This window comes from Chelonoidis abingdonii, chromosome 10 (assembly GCF_003597395.2).
Source record: "Chelonoidis abingdonii isolate Lonesome George chromosome 10, CheloAbing_2.0, whole genome shotgun sequence".
Classification (NCBI taxonomy): domain Eukaryota; kingdom Metazoa; phylum Chordata; order Testudines; family Testudinidae; genus Chelonoidis; species Chelonoidis abingdonii.
This window is the reverse complement of record NC_133778.1, coordinates 11,002,438-11,018,814: the sequence shown is the minus strand read 5'-3', so window position 1 is coordinate 11,018,814 and position 16,377 is coordinate 11,002,438.

The following is a 16,377-nucleotide window of genomic DNA, read 5'->3' as shown; positions in this document are numbered from 1 at the left end:
TCCCTTCTTTACCCAGATCTCAGCTATACTAGTATTTGATAGGCTAGGTGCCTAAATTCCACCAACATTGAAGGGGATTTGGGCTCCTAATTTCTTTAGTGCCTTTGAAAATCCTAGCCTTGTTTGTTATATGCAATACTATCCTGTGTAACCAGTCACTAGTACCCAGGCATCCACTTAAATACAACCTGGAGTTGGATATCCTCAATACACATAGGGTGATACAATGCTAGACAGTAGGAAAAGCCTCCTAACTGTCAGGGTGGTTGAGCACTGGAATAAATTGCCCGGGGAGGTTGAGGATTCTCCATCATTGGGGACTTTTAAGAGCAGGTTGGACAACACCTGTCAGGGATGGTCTAGATAATACTTAGTCCTGCCTTGAGTGGAGGGGACTGGACTAGATGACCTCTCGAGGTCCCTTCCAGTCCTATAATTCTATGAATGTCTGATCTGTAGATACTTAAGCCCGGATCCTCCAATGGGAGTTAGACACCTAAATATCTTGGAGGATCTGGGACCCAGATACTGCAATGATAAAAACCACCACATAAATACCTAGATTGACTGTGATACCTGGGGTTTAAAACAGCAAGAGATTGAGGTCTAGGTTTTCAGAAATGACTATGATTTGGGTGACCAACCTGAGAACTCCTTAAAGGGGCCTGTCAGACAACACTGAGCAGCCACCCTGCTTCATCATGTCTCACGCTGTCAGGATGTCTCAGAAATCAAGGCAGCTAAAATCACTAGTTGCTATTGAGAATCTTGGCCCCAGATTTTGTGAGTGTGTTAGATACTTCCAGAGTATAGCAGCAGTGGAGCGAATGGGGCACTAAATAAGGGATTAGGTGTCCTTTTTAATTTTATTATATTCATATTCATTATTGTTGTTTGTTATTTGTTAAGCCACAAACAATTCCTTGTGACACTGACATAGCATTGCCCACCAATCCTATTTTAATTGGCCAAGGTAACTACTTCAAAGTGTGTCACATGACTCTCAGCCATTTCATTTGTAGCAGGACCTGGCATATGGTAGATTACATGCAATACCTCTTGTCATATCCCAAGCATAGCGTATAATGACTTGATTCTTTGCAACTCTCTACAATAAACCCCTGAGGCAAAACCATAGGCTCTTTATTGCAAACTTAGTCACCCCGTGGCTTTATAACTATGTTTTTTGCAAGGACAATTTTAGCAGTACCTGGGCTAACATGACTGTATTCAGAAGTGCCAAAATGTTCTCTTAGCCGCCCCTCCCCCAAAACAACTTTGCTGCCCCATGCTGTCTGGGGCAGTGAAAAGAGGCTGTTGCAGAGACCCAATACAGTAACACAACACTATCTACTGGAGGCAACCTCTTTGCTCCAAAGCTGGGCTCAGTGCATGAACAGAAGTCACATCCAAGCCCACTGAAAGAGAGAAGAGCAGGCGATGGGGAGGAGTCAAGAGGAACAGCCCGAAGGTTGCTCTTGCTCTGCTCTCTGCATGTCATTGCTTTGGGAACTCTGATTTCCATAGGGCTAATTTTCAGTGTTCCTGGCTTCAGTAGACCACAGACCCACCCTGTTTCCTGGCACTTGGATTTCCAGTACAGCCCAGCTGCTACATACCACTTTCCTGGAGCTGAGCCATCTCTCGCTGTTTTCAACAGCCTGACTGCAGGCTAGGAGTGGAGCTTCAGATTCCTGGCTCCCTAGGAGGAAGTGTCTCCTGCAAGAAGGTAGCATCACTATACCAGAATACATTCGAAGACTGAGCTGCATTAGCTAGTAGTGCCTCCTGCCTATTTTAAATGGGGGCGCCATAGCACATAGATGATATTGGATGTGCTCATCTGAGTCCCAGGTGGGAATCTCCCCCAAACATATCTGTTTGGAAAACCTTTGGATAATATTTATATCAAGTGGCAGGACATTGCAGGAAGAGCTTTGGCCTTATGATATGAGAAAAGAATAGAGACTGATGGGAAATAAATCACTACAAAATAGTGATGGGCCCAAGCTGGGAGCTCAAATCCGAAACTATTTAAAAGATTTCAAGGCCAGAAGGGACCACTGTGATCTGCCAGTCCAGCCTGTCGTAGAATAGAGGCCAGAGAACTTCCCCAAAATAATTTCTAGAGCCGATCGTTTAGAAACATCCAATCCTGAATTAAAAATTGTCAGTGATGGAGAATCCACCACGACCCTTGGTAAATTGTTCCAGTGCTTGATTACCATTGCTGTCAAAAATATATGCCTTATTTCTAGCCTGAATGTGTCTAAGTTCACCTTCCAGTCATTGGATTTTGTTATACCTTCCTCTGTTAGACTGAAGAGCCCATTATTAAATATTTGTTTCCCATGTAGGTACTTATAGACTGTAATCAATTTACCCATTAGCTGCTCTTTGTTAAGCTAAATAGACTGAGCTCCTTGTGTCCACTGTAAGGCATGTTTTCTAACTCCTTAATCATTCTTGTGGCTCTTCTCTGAACCCTCCCCAAATTACCAACTTTCTTCTTGAATTGTGGGCACCAGAACTGGACACCAGTATTCCAACAGTGGTGACAACAGTGCCAAATAAGAGATAAAATAACCTCTCTACTTCTACTCAAGATTCCCCTGTTTATGTGTTTTAGGATTATATTTGCTCTTTTGCTTTTTTGTCAGGCTGACAGGCCTATAATTATCCAGGTGACCCTGTTTCCCTTTTTTAAAAATTGGCACAACACTAGTTTTTTTCCCCCAATCTTCTGGAACTTCCCCAATGCTCCAAGACTTATTTAAAATCAACATTAATGGTCCAGTGAGTTCCTCAGCCAGTTCTTTTAAAACTCTTGGACGCAAGTTATCTGTACTTGTTGATTTAAAAATGTCTAATTTTAGTAGCTCCTCGTAACACCCTCGAGAGATACTAGTGGCAAGGAAAGAGTGTTAGCCTCACCATATGATGAGACTATTTTCTATTTTTTCGAAAAATACAGAAGAGAAACATTGATTGAATATTTCAGTTCCATGGAGGACCCCAACCTGTCCCTCCAGTTTTGATTACAAATGTAGTCAACTATGGCCTAAATCTCAGAATCAACTAGTGAGATTTCAGTGACATTGAATGCAACCCCCAGTCCTGGCCCTGATTCAGCATTAGACTAAAACATCCAACATTAATTTATATCTAATTTGGCTCTAGATCTGAACGTCATGTCCTTGCCGCATCGTATTCCAAAACCCAGACTGATGGAGAATCGGAACTGCCACGAACTACACTGCAACTGGGAGATGTGACTGCGGCACATATAGGCATATCGGAGCTCACTTTGATTGCCCTAGCTCACTAAAAATAGCAGTGTAGCTGAGCACGGGTGGCAGCACAGGCTATGTACTCAAGTTCATAACAAGGGTCTCAGGTGGGCTTGTGCTCGGGCAGCCACAGCAGAGCTCTTTTCAGCTCAGCTGTGCCTACCTGTGTGATACTCACACTTCCTGATTGGTGTGTAGACATACGTTAGCAGCAGACACTGGAGTCTCCAGGAGGGAGGATTCAGAATGCAATTGCATTTGGAAAACACTGCTGACTTTAGTGCAGATACTAGTATTGAACATTTCAGCAATGCAAATTTTGGTGGAGGAGCTCTGAAATAAAACTCATTGCTTCATACATTGTGGGTGTGGGTGTAGGGGGGCCGCCAGGGGAAGAGCAAAGGATTCCAGGTCTCCATGAAAATTGGGATTGAACCAAAACATGTAATTTCCCATTTAATGCTAAATTCAGCCTAGTCTTACAGCCCATGCAACCCCAGAAAATAAATGAGGTTACAGAGAGTATCAGTTAGAGCTGAATTTTACCCTGCTGGCAAGGGATCTAGCAGGCAACAGTCCTGGACTGAGCAAGGCTGTTACAGACAGATGAGCTTATAAGGTGTATGTTTGTCCAATTTTCTGGAGCAGTACAGCTGTGTATCAAATAACTTTGAATCTAGGGGCTAATTTAGCATTTCCTAGACTCTGTCTATTCAAATCCAAATATCAACAGAACTGAGATCTGGGAAGAGGAGAAAGAGCATTCAGACAGGATAGAATGGGTGTACACTGGGGTGAGTAGGGCTTACTGTAGAATACTGGAATGAATCAAAAGGTGCGGGTCAAACCTGGTTAGTGAAAGTGGTAAGTAACATTGGATTCATCCTTCTCTTTGGGCTACCCTTACTGGAAATTCACTACTCACTAGTGGGAACAAGGTGTTATTTTCCATGCTTGGCTACCAGCCAAAATGCTCAGAAGCACCAATGCTAACAAATAAGAACATTGGTTTATTTGCGATACCTTCCCCACCCTTAAATTAAACAACCCAACCTATTTGCTTCAGACTTCTAACAGAATAAGACAACATCTTGCCAATTATGGGTACCTGACAGCGGAGCGACTTGTGTCTCCAGACTGAAAAACAAACGCAACCAAGCTTGTAACAGAATTTCTGAGGCAAAATGGGTGACTCATGTCTGGCAAGTAAAGAAGTTTACAGATCATTGGTTCTTTAGGACCCACCTGAAATGCACGTAGAGAGATTCCACAAAATGTTTATGACAGAAACATGATGATGGATGGATGGATTTTTTTTTTCCGTGTCAAAAAGGTGAAAAATGGTATGTCTGTCTACAGGTTTGAATGGATTCAGTCATAATTACAGACACACATTAAACCAGAGGAGAAACTATGAGCAGAAGAGTGGAGTGAGAAGTGGGCCCTATTGGAAAATGTTCAATATTCTATGTCCTGTGCCTTGTATCTGCTCCTTAATAGAGGTGGTGATTCTGTGTTCTACGTGGGAAACGAGCGCAAGCTTTTTGTCTCATTAGGTCTTCGCTCTACAGTCTAATGTGGGTAGCATTTGTTGTCTTGAGCAATGGAAAGTAACCTTGCACTGAGTATCTTTCTCATCTCCCGATGAACTATACTATAGTTAAAGCTGGGCCACTGGCCTACAGTGATTTTGGATGCCTCTATTTTTGCGTGCCAATCTTGAAACATTTTACAGGAAGCTGATTTTCAGTATCTTCAAGCTCAGCACTTTTTGACAGTCAGTCCCCCTGCAGCACAATTCAAGCCTGGGCACAGGAAAACTGAGGCACCTCGCATCACTAGTCACTTTTGAAAAGGTAGGCCAGTATTTATATTGCACCACTGAGCATTTCAAAGGTGCCTAGAGGATTTAAACACCAAATTCCCATTAAAATTACAATAGAACTCCAACTGTATGAACAACTGGTTATATGAAACATTTTTTTTGTTGCCATGGTAGTTAACTTTCCGATGCTGAATATGTCTTCAATCCTTCAACCAACATTCAAGTGGCTGTACAGATTTGAGAAGACTAAGGATTTTGGCAGTAAAGAAGAGACTCTGTTCTCTCAAATGAACAAAAATCAGGTACACCAGACAGATTGTTGCTGTTTGTTGCACATCCGATCATTGAACAATAAATACATTAACTTTAAGCACCAAACGTACTGTAATTTTGAGAGTTTCAGTTTTAAGAACTTTTTGATTTTATGGACTCTTCAATCCCCAATTAGTTAAAAAAAAAGGGGGGGGGAGCAATTCTACAGTAATCCAAATCCTTTAGGTGGCTTTGAAATTCTCAGCCTACATGTCTCTGCTGTGATTACCTCTAGGCTTCAAACCACAGATGCAATAGGAAACCTTTCCTTTGAAGTATATCAAGAGCACATGTGAAGAAACTTGGTGTCATATTCTATGACTCCGCTGGCAAAATCCCTGACACTTAGAAGATTGTTACAGCCAGGAGATCATTGTGCAACATAAGAAACCTGGATGCCTGAGGACATCTAAATCTACAGCTAGATATTTCACTCTGCAAAGAATGTACCCAATTGCAAGTGTGATGCTATCAAAGCTGAGCATGCTGCACAGTCATTGGTAACTGTTTAAGCATATCTGGTGGATTGCCCCAGGGTGCAAGTATTCTAGGAAGTGGTGAGACAGCAAGCATAAAAAGGATTAGGATTCAGCATATGTCTCAATATGCCTTTAACCCTCCAAGGAGTTAGTAATGCATTCACAATGATCAGATTGATCCTCTTCTGAAATTCTTGCTGTTACTGGCCAGACCATCCATAGCAGTAGGCTGATGTAACTCATGTGTTCCTTCTCTGGGTGTGTGTTTTCAGAGCATGGGATATTCTTGCTGTCCATTGGAAATTCTACAAGAGCATAATACATTGGGCCAGACAGTGGAGAAGCCTTTGAAACTGTGTTGGGGGAAGGGTACAAGAAGCTTGTCCTCTTTTCATGCCCTACTCGAGAGTCTGCACTCTCTGTGCTTTGGGGATATGGAAGGATTGCTTACCCTATATGCTCCCTGGAGTGAAAATTGCTCCAATGGATGTAAGTGGGACTTGAGCAGTGCATAGGCCTTGTGTGGAAATGTCACTCTGTTTGATGTGCATGCAGGGCCGGCTCTAGCCATTTCACCACCCCAAGCATGGCAGCACGCCACGGGGGGCACTCTGCCGCTCGCTGGTCCCGTGGCTCCAGTGGACCTACTGCAGGCATGCAGGAGGTCCACTGGAGCCGCCTGCAGCCCTCCTGGCAACCAGCAGAGCGCCCCCCGCGGCATGCCGCCCCAAGCACGCTCTTGGCGCGCTGGGGCCTGGAGCCGGCCCTGCGTGCATGGACCTTCTCTATAGAAAATCTCCTAGGTCTTAGCTTCAAAAGGGTGGATTAAATACTTCTTTAAGGCATCAAACATTCAATCTGACCTTGTGAACAGCTTCTTGGTAGAATTTTACTTGCTATGCACTTCAAATCCTCCATGTAGATCCTGCACTCTGGCTTAGAGCTCAGTAAAACAATTATGAATTTGCCCTCCTAAGAAATGACTAAGGATATGTATACACTACCCACTGCATTGGCGGGCAGTGATCAATCCAGCGGGAGTTGATTTATCGTGTCCAATCTAGACGCGATAAATTGACCCTCAAGCACTCTGCCGTTGATTCCGGTACTCCACCGCCGCGAGAGGCACAGGCAGAGTCGACAGGGGAGTGGCAGCAGTCGACTCACCACAGTGAAGACATCACGGTGAAGACGTCTAAGTGCATCGACCAGCTACGTTATTCATGTAGCAGAAGCTGCGTAACTTAGATCGATCCCCCCCCTCCCCAGTGTAAACCAGGCCTAACTCTGAGGAGACTGAACAAAACAAGTTGTACTCCCCCGCCCTCCACATTTTTCCATATAGTTCAGCAAAGTCAGAGGCTTCAGAGTTCAGAATGCTAGTCGCTTGGGGCTATGTGTAAAGGTAGAGGTGTTTGAGGGCCATTGATTTACAGGGTTTTGTTAGCAACAAACTGAAGAAACTTGTTCAGTCAAAATATTTCCCTTGGTTTTTATTTTCCCCCAGGAGACATTTTCCAGCAGTAATGCTGTAAGACTGTATGGCCAAATTCTTTCCTGGTACAACTCTATTGACTTAGTACAGTTAGGCCAGCAAAAAATTTGGCCTATAGTTTCTCTAATGTTATTGAACAAGGATCTCTTGGAAATGCCCTTCTGAGCAGACATGCATCATTTCCAGGAGCAGGGCTAACTTCACTTTGTGAACTGAAGTGTGGCAATTTGTTTATAAGTGGAAATGTCACACAGTCTGGTGTAATAGGGAGCGGAGAGCAACAAATTTCCCAATCTGGTAGACAGATTTCATAGTGCAGCATGCAGTGCTTTTGTGGGTCTTTAACCCATACTACTTTGGCTGAATATTTGTTTCACATCCATTTGTCTGTGATCCTCTGATATCTTCTATTTAAATATAGTTACACAATCCTCTAGCAACCAATCTTCACATTAATAAGGCTAAATGTATACATCTAAGAATAAAGAGTGTAGGCTATGCTTACATGATGGCAGGCTCTATCCTGCGAAGCAGTGACTCTGGGAAAGATTTGGGGGTCTTGGTGGATAATCAGCTGAACTCAAACTCTCAGTTTGATTCTGTGGCCAAAAGGACCAGTGTGATACTTGGATACATAAATATGGGAATCTAGAATAGAAGTATAGAGGTTATTTTACTTCTGTATTTGGCACTGATGCAACTGCTGCTGGAATACTGTGACCAGTTCTGATGCCTACAGTTCAAGAAGGAAGTTGATAAAGTGGAGAGGTTAAGAATGATTAAAGGATCAGAAAACATGTCTTATAGTGATAGACTCAAGGACCTCAATCGATTTAGCTTAACAAAGAGAAGGTTAACAGAAGACTTGAACACAGTCGTAAGAACCTATCTGGGGAACAAATATTTTTTAAAGGTCTCTTCAGTCTAGCAGACAATGGTATAACAAAGATCCAATGGGTGGAAGTTTAAGGTAGACAAATTCAGACTGGAAATAAGGTGTGCATTTTTAACATGAGGAGTAATTAACTCTTGGAACAATTTACCAAGGGTTGTGGTGGATTCTCCACCACTGCAGTCTTAAAATCAAGATTGGATTTTTTAAAAGATATGCTCTAGTTCAAAAGGAACTATTCTGGGGGTGTTACACAAGAGGTTGGATTAGATGACCACAATGGTCTCTTCAGGCGGTGAGATCTCTGAATCTACTCAATATGGGACCTGATCCAAAATCTATAAAGCTAGTAGAAAGATGCCCATTGACCTCAGTGGGCTTTGGATCAGACCCAGAATGAACAAGAGTAAGAAACAAATATATATTTGTTATGAAATAGTTTCTCTTATGAAACATTTTAATATAAACAAGACAAAACACTCAAATATCTTGTAGAGACAATCCTGTATTGGAAAAGGAATGAATTATAACACCCAGTAGGTCCTGTCTTTCTGTATTTTTTGTGATCCCTGGTGCAAGTGACTTCAAAGTATAATTATATTAAGGACATTGGAAAATACCCCTCTGGAAAATAACACTTTCCCATTTGTTATGAACAAACTGCTGGCACCTGTTTGGTGAATTTTCTGGATAATGAGGTTCAGATGAGAGCTGCTTACACTGCAGGATAAAATGTGGGTTAATGAGAAGTGATAAGGGCAAGTGATAATGACAGCATGGGACTCAGTATTCAAAGAGAGAATATATGCAACTAACAACGCACTTGAAGTCAAACAGAGTTGCTGATTAGCCTTTATCTGAGTGTCATTATCACCTTGTACCCTGCAGGCCCAGCTGTTTCTGCTAACACATTGTGTTGGACAGACCTTGGGAAAAGAAGAATGAGGCCGTGCTACTCTGGAGAGTCTAGCTATCAGTGGCAGACACTGGAGCACCAGTGCAAACACTTAGGGTGTCTACACTGCACAGATAGCCCAGGGGATTGGCACCTGGTCTGAGCACTCAGGTTAGCTTTGCAAAGGTGTAAGCAGCAACATGTGTCCTTATTGGTGCTGCACTTACCTGTGTGTGTCACTAGGACTTCTGAGAGCAACCATGGTTCTTTGTGCTTAAGTAAGCTGAGTGGCTCAGAGTCTTTCCCAGTGGATTATGGGAGAACTCATCTGTCCTCTTGGGCAGGGGCGAGGGGGGAGAAACTGCAGGAATGCATCGGAGGACTATCAACACTTGGGTGGTTTATCCTGCATAATCACTGCAAACCGAGAGGATTACCAGCCCAAGCGAAAGTGGAATCTAGACTCTAGTCCACTCTCCCAGCCCTGCCAGCTGGCCTGGGTTGAAAGCACCATTAAACTTGGGTTTGAGGGTTTTGTGTGTGGGTGGGAGCTGGCTTGGGGCAACACCTGAGTATGGGCCTGGGTTGATGCTGCAGTTTTGCCAATCTACACTTTGTGTGTCTGTCTTCACTGCAATGAACCACAATGCATCCCAGTGCCTCTTGCCTCTGCCTGAAGTTGGGGTAAGCTACACCAGTGCAAATCACGACACAGTGGCTTTGCCTGTCTATGCCTGTTGATGGCTGTAAGTGGGAGTCCAGCCAACATTCAAAGTGCACAGACATTAATTTTTATCTACTCGTGAGCTGTGCTTGCCAGATGACATCTTGAAGAATTTGCTTATAGTGAGGCCTGGAGGGAAAGGGAAGAAAGAAAATTGTGTTTTGTCCAAGCCCATGCTAGACAAGCCCAAGCCCATGCTAGACAAGTGAAACAGTCTATTTTGTTTCTCTAGCAGCCATGGCCATTTTAGTTCTGTGAGTGACTTCCTGGTTTGACTCAGCAAGCATTTTTGTCAATTTCCCTTCATTTCAGTCTCCATGAGGGGTCACAGTCCTCTTCCATCTCAGGTTAAAATGGACCCAAACATTCAAAATCAAAAGTTCAGTCAAAACCACCAAGTTTCACTACGTTTTGCTTCAAATTTCACTGGGCTTCAGCACCAAGCTACCACTCAGCCTCGGTTCATAACTGATCAACATTGGCTTGAAAGGTTTCTGAACCTTAGGGAAGCATTTTGGACTCTGGATTTCAATTTGGTAGCAAAACCAAAACCCAGCTGGGTTCAGAATCTGTAGCAAATATCTCACACAGCTCTAGCCTGTTTTCCCCTCAGAACAGAGACAAATGTTATTGCCCTTTTCAACACATTTGGCAGGAATCTTTGTTTGTTTATCAGAAATAGAGCAGTTGCTGTAGCATCTCCCTCCCCTTTGGATGAAGACACAACATGGACTTGCAGCTCTGGACAAAAGGCCATAGCCTTACTGATGATATGCCATGATCTGAGTCATTAACGATTATTTTCCAAACAAACTGGATGGGAGTGAGAAAGATCATGGGACAAAAACTTAATCTGAGTGTCAGCCCCAGTGGACCGTCCCGTCTTGTTGTTTCCCATTGCTCACCATATGCACTGATTAATTGTAATCAAACTCAGGACTGGATTTGGTGCAGAGCAAATTTTCTCAGTGATCCCAGGACTGGAGGCCCCTCACTAATGATCCAAAGAGAAGCAGATTAAACACACAAAAAACCTGATCTGATATGCCTTCCAAATACTGGCTGGCAGGAAGTGCATACCCCACCACTGTTCAACCCACCCTCAGAGGCCCCACTTCTCTTCTTTTCTTGGAAGCTTTTTTCCCTGTGGTCCCACAAAGGTGAGAACTGCTTCCAGTGAAATCGAGGGTCCCATGAACATAACAAGGGGCCTGCCTTCTGCTACTCCGTCGAATGGCAGAGGACTTTCCCAGTTAAATGGGACAAGTACTCCAGCTGGAGCAGAAAAGCATCTCTGCTAACCTGGGCAGTGCAAAAGCACTGTACAGCAGGGTGAGCTACCATTGGGAATCTTGCAATACAAGGGGCCTCTGTGCTACCACTACACGAGCTCCCAGCGCAAGGTAGGGATGGGTTAGAGGATGGAAGAACATTTGGTGGCATGACTGAGGCATTCTTGTACCCCAGTATTTCTGCACCTTGCAATGGCCCTGTGTAGGGCTGTTCTAAGCTGGATAGCAGCCTGTGAATGGAGAAGTTGCCAGAGGTCTCTTCTATGCACCTGCAGTAGTGCAGGGATAAGTCTGGCCCATAAAGAATGTTGAAATCAACAGGATTTCCTTGGGCTCTAAGCCAGTGCTGAGTTTGGCCCTAGAATATCCCTGTCATTTAGCAGCCAGGAGGGATCACATAGACATACACTCTGAATAAATATTTTTTCTCCTCTATTTCTGTAAAAAGGATCTTTGACAAAAATATCATTAATGTGTCTGGGAAACTATCCCTCAGAACAGTTATTTGCTGAGCCTTTAAATACACAGGCTGAGTAATTGAATCCTATGAGTGTACTACTTATGTCTACACAATTAGAAACGCTCTGTTTCTCAATACCCAGGGCTCCAGACATTTCCTCTTCTCCTCTGCGGCCCATAATGAGGCTGTGCTGTCATGGGGGCACAAGCGGGTTTAGAGAACTCATTCCCCGCACTTCTTGTCTGACCTTCCTGTGTAGGGAGCAACCAGAATCCCAAACCATGCACATGATGCATGCGGGGGGTGGGAGGATGCACATGGGGGTCAAGCAGTGCAGCTAATCTCCCTTCCAGACCAGTTGACATTCTGAAGTCAATACTGTATCCTCCTTATGTCCAGGTACATAGGGTGCTGCAACAAAGGTCTTTTCCTCCCATGATTAACTCAGTAGTTAAAAGCCAGGGAGAGCTCCAAGTATTAAGGTCCAAGTTCTGATACTTGTGCAATCAACAGAACTGCTCATAGACTGAGATCCTATTCAAAGTGAGCTGGGGTATGAACATTTGGCTATAAGAGGGTAATCAGTATAGGGTCTGATTTGGCAAAAATTATATCCAGAATCTGCACTTAACTGAATGGGACCCATTGCTACAAACCAAAATAGTGATAATCTGTAGAGTTCCGAATTAATAATGAAGGATAGTCATACAAGCAGCTGACAAATCATCGATCAATTTCGGATCACACTGAGATACTTACAAATTAAATAGGGCAACCAGATAGCAAGTGAGAAAAATCAAGACAGGGGTGGGAGGTAAAAGATGCCGATGTAAGAAAAAGCCCTGAATATTGGGACTTTCCCTATAAAATCGGGACATCTGGTTACCCTACAGATTGAAGAACTGTAAAATATCCAGGAATCGTAACCACCATATACAGTTTGAAATAAAATTAATATATGACTCATAGCAAAGACAGTAAAGATGAAGTGTGGCCCACTAAAACTGGGTTTTCACTGGTACTACTTGCGTTCAGCATGTGTATATAGAACATGGGCACCTTATCCCAGCTCAGAACTCACCGCTGCCAGGGTGCAGGCAGGGTACTGCCATATTATGACAGCTGGGCATGTGGTGAGTTGTTATTACTGCTTCTGACTGGCTAAGAATTACACACTTCCCGTGATTTTTGTTACCCCAACTTCCTTATCCCGCTTTAGCCTGCCTGTTTGTCTCCTCTGCCTGCTGTGTCTATCAGCTGTTTGCGGTAGGGACTATCATGTACTATATGTGTATCCAGAATCTGGCACACTATGGCCTTGACTGAGTTGGTCTCAGGATGCTATCACAATAGAAATTTGATATAATAGTAAAAATAAGTGTATTACTATATTATACATGGTAAGTCTTATGTACAATATACATGTATAAAATACATATAGATTAATTACAATGTGCATAATCATATATGGATAAACTTTTCAAAAATGCTTCAAAAATTTACTTTCAAGGAGAGGTAGGCTCCTAAAGGCCATATTAACAAAGGGATTTAGGCCCCTAAAGATCCAGACAGGCACCTCAGGGATTTTCAAAAGTTTCTCAGTAGATCAGGTGCCTAACTCCCATTGAAAGTCAATGTGCCTAACTCATTTAGGCGCTTTTGTAAATCACACTAGGTACCTCTCTGCATCTTTTGCTGTCTAAATACCTTTGAAAATATTGTCCTCAGTGTCGAAGTCACTTTGAAAATAGGACATAGGCCATGGTTCTCAAAGATATTTGGGCATCTAACTCCCTGTGGAGTTAGATTCTTAAAACGTGATTAGTAATCTGGGCTTTAAGAGTTTTTGAAAACTTCCCTATAGCCATCTGTAGACCTACAAATTGGTGGACATTAGATATGGCCAACTGTTAATCCTGAATATCTTATTTGACGATTCTATTTCTGCCAGCTGATGAATAAGTTATTTTTTCCACTATATAATCAGCAAAATTTTATTCTTGACTGTTTTTCCATTAATCAGCAAGGAAATTAGTCATTAATATTTTTCATTAGTCATCAAGGTCTGATATAAGCTTTTATATACTGTGCTATAATGTTAGCAAACAGTGGGACAGATTTTCTAGTGTACTTTGGCTGGCTGCTTTTGGCCCCTCTGGTGATGCAGAGCTGCCATAAATCCTGTTTGCGTTGCTGGAGGTGTTAAAAGCAGCCAGAGCATACAGTGAGTCTGACCCAATGTTCTTTAAATATGTTCTAGATGAAGATGTTGTCTTCCCAGGAGCTGTCCGTGAAGTGAAGGGATAGTCTGATGAGCTGTAGTTTTCTGATGATACATTTTGGGGAAAATATAAAGATTTGGCAAAAGCGTCAATTCCTAATTATGTGAATGTAGCAAAAATATGTCAGATCCATAGACTTTTTGAGCCTGATTGTCAGTTATGTTAAGGCCCCTGCAGACCACTCTGGCAGCTTGGTATGAAGAGGCCTTAGTATAACTGAGAATCGGGCCCTTGATATTTAAGCTAGGGAGTGTCTTGAACCAATAACACCAAGCCTCTGTGGAGGCTTGAAATCCAAACTCAGAACAACGCTCTGCTTTTGTGAATCACCCCTCTCTTCTTAATGGACCCAACTAACACCCTGAGTCTAACCTGCTTTGACCTGTTCCAAAGGTGACTTGGTGGGAGGCACCCTTCTCTGTTTTAAATGAGTATTTTGAAAGTGGTGGATTAAGTTCTTGGGTGGAAATAGTGCCTATTTGTCTGCTCTACCCCTTCCCTCTTTCCCTTTCATAATTCCCTTCCCAGCCTAGCCTCTTCTTCAAATAATATCACCCTTGTTTATATTCGGAATGTTAGGGGGTGTTTTACTGCTGTCCCTCCTCACCAGCTGGTCTTGAGACTCTACCATATTGCTCTCGTATTTGTAATGTGTGACAATATTGGCCCTTGCCCCTTCATCCACCCAATCACTCATCCCGTATATGCACATTCATTCTTTCACTTCCCCACTCACATAATCACCTATTCATCCCTATATCCACTCTTGCGTTCATGATTTATTTTACTAATAGCTATACAAATATTTACGGGAGGGAATGTTTCATTTACAAGGAGCATAAAAGATGAAGCATGGAGGAGCCGCTGTGTGATTGCACTGGACATGGGTGGTGAAGCATGCACACGATGCAAAAGTGTTGAGAGCTGGTTTTCAATTATAGGCTGTAGCTTCCTCATTTGATAGCAAATAGTTTACAAAAGCATGTGTTACCAACTGCTCAAGTCATCCACTCTTTATAAGCATTTCAGCCCAGTAAAGAGACTGTACGGTCTGTGATCTTAGGAGACAAATCCTGGCATATTGAAAGAATCTAAAGGCATTTGTCTATATCACATTTTTCTTTGAATGCTCTCAGCATCAACACCTGACAATAGGGCCAGACACACAGCTCATGTAAATGGCGTAATTCCACTAACACTGGTGGAGTTGTGCTGATTTACACCAGCTGAGCGCCTGGCTGAATGTTAACTATTGGTGTTATTATTTAGCATTTGTGTACTGTGCAGTACGATGCTTGTGATGGGTTGCTCCCCTTGGGATGTCTCCTGATGTGCTACGATACCACTGAGCCTATTTTGCCAGCCTGGACACCCTTTTTACCTGTCCAGCTGAGCCAAGCTATTAAGCCTCCTCCAGCACATACACAGGCAAGGCCACACCCAACTGCAGAATGAAACAGACACTGAGATCAGTTTTGGGAAGACTCAGCTTAAGGGACTTGCCCCAGCACTCAAGAATCCACATCCCTTGGGGTGCAGACCCACCAATATATTATGAAATCTGCCTCCTCCCTCAATGTGGAGGAGGGTATGCACAACCCCCTGCCCCAGTTGTGAATTGTACAACTGGGGTTATATTATAAACATGAAATAATTGTTTATCTGGGTCTCCCTCCCTCACTGGGTCTCTCTTCCTGATCTTCTATAGCCCCCAGCTGCTGTCCTGGCACAGAATGGCTGGGCCAACTTCATTTACTGGGGCCAGCCGCCCAGTGACATGGCTTTTGGACGGTGATGGGAGCTGTGTGGTATTAGGTGGAATACTTGGGCCAAAGGTGTTAACATAACCCAGTCACTATCCAGTGTTACTGTATTAAGCAAGGTTCAGGGTTTCGTAGACAGAGAGCCCAGCTTGCTTAGCACCATGGCAAACACAGCATTACAAACTTTTTATTCAAGGTACAGAAAAGAAGGAAAAACAGCGAAAGCATTTGAAAAGTAAAATATTAAATAAGGCTTTCATTGTAACAACTTCCCTTTGGCTGGAGAGATTTAGAAGGAAAACTCCCTCTTGTTTGATAGTCTCGTAGGTGGTATCAAAGATGGTAATAAGGATCCTATTGTTGAAAAGAGCATTTAGTTGAGATGGACTGGAGCTGTTGTCAAAGTCTGATCCCATTTCATCCAGGTAGTGGTTGGGATTCAGCTGGACCTGGTAGGTTGGCGACCTCATCTGGATCTATCTCTCTGGCCAAATCTGGTCAGGACATCTCTCAGGATCCGGGGGACAAAGGCCTGGGATCCCAGGAAAGGATGGGGGTGGCAGCCATGATGGTGAAGCTTGGGTCAGTAGTCTCCATCTGTTCTTCTGTATTTCCCCCCCAAAGGCTCTTTCTTTAAGGAACCAACAAGGGAGTCATGGGTTGAAAGT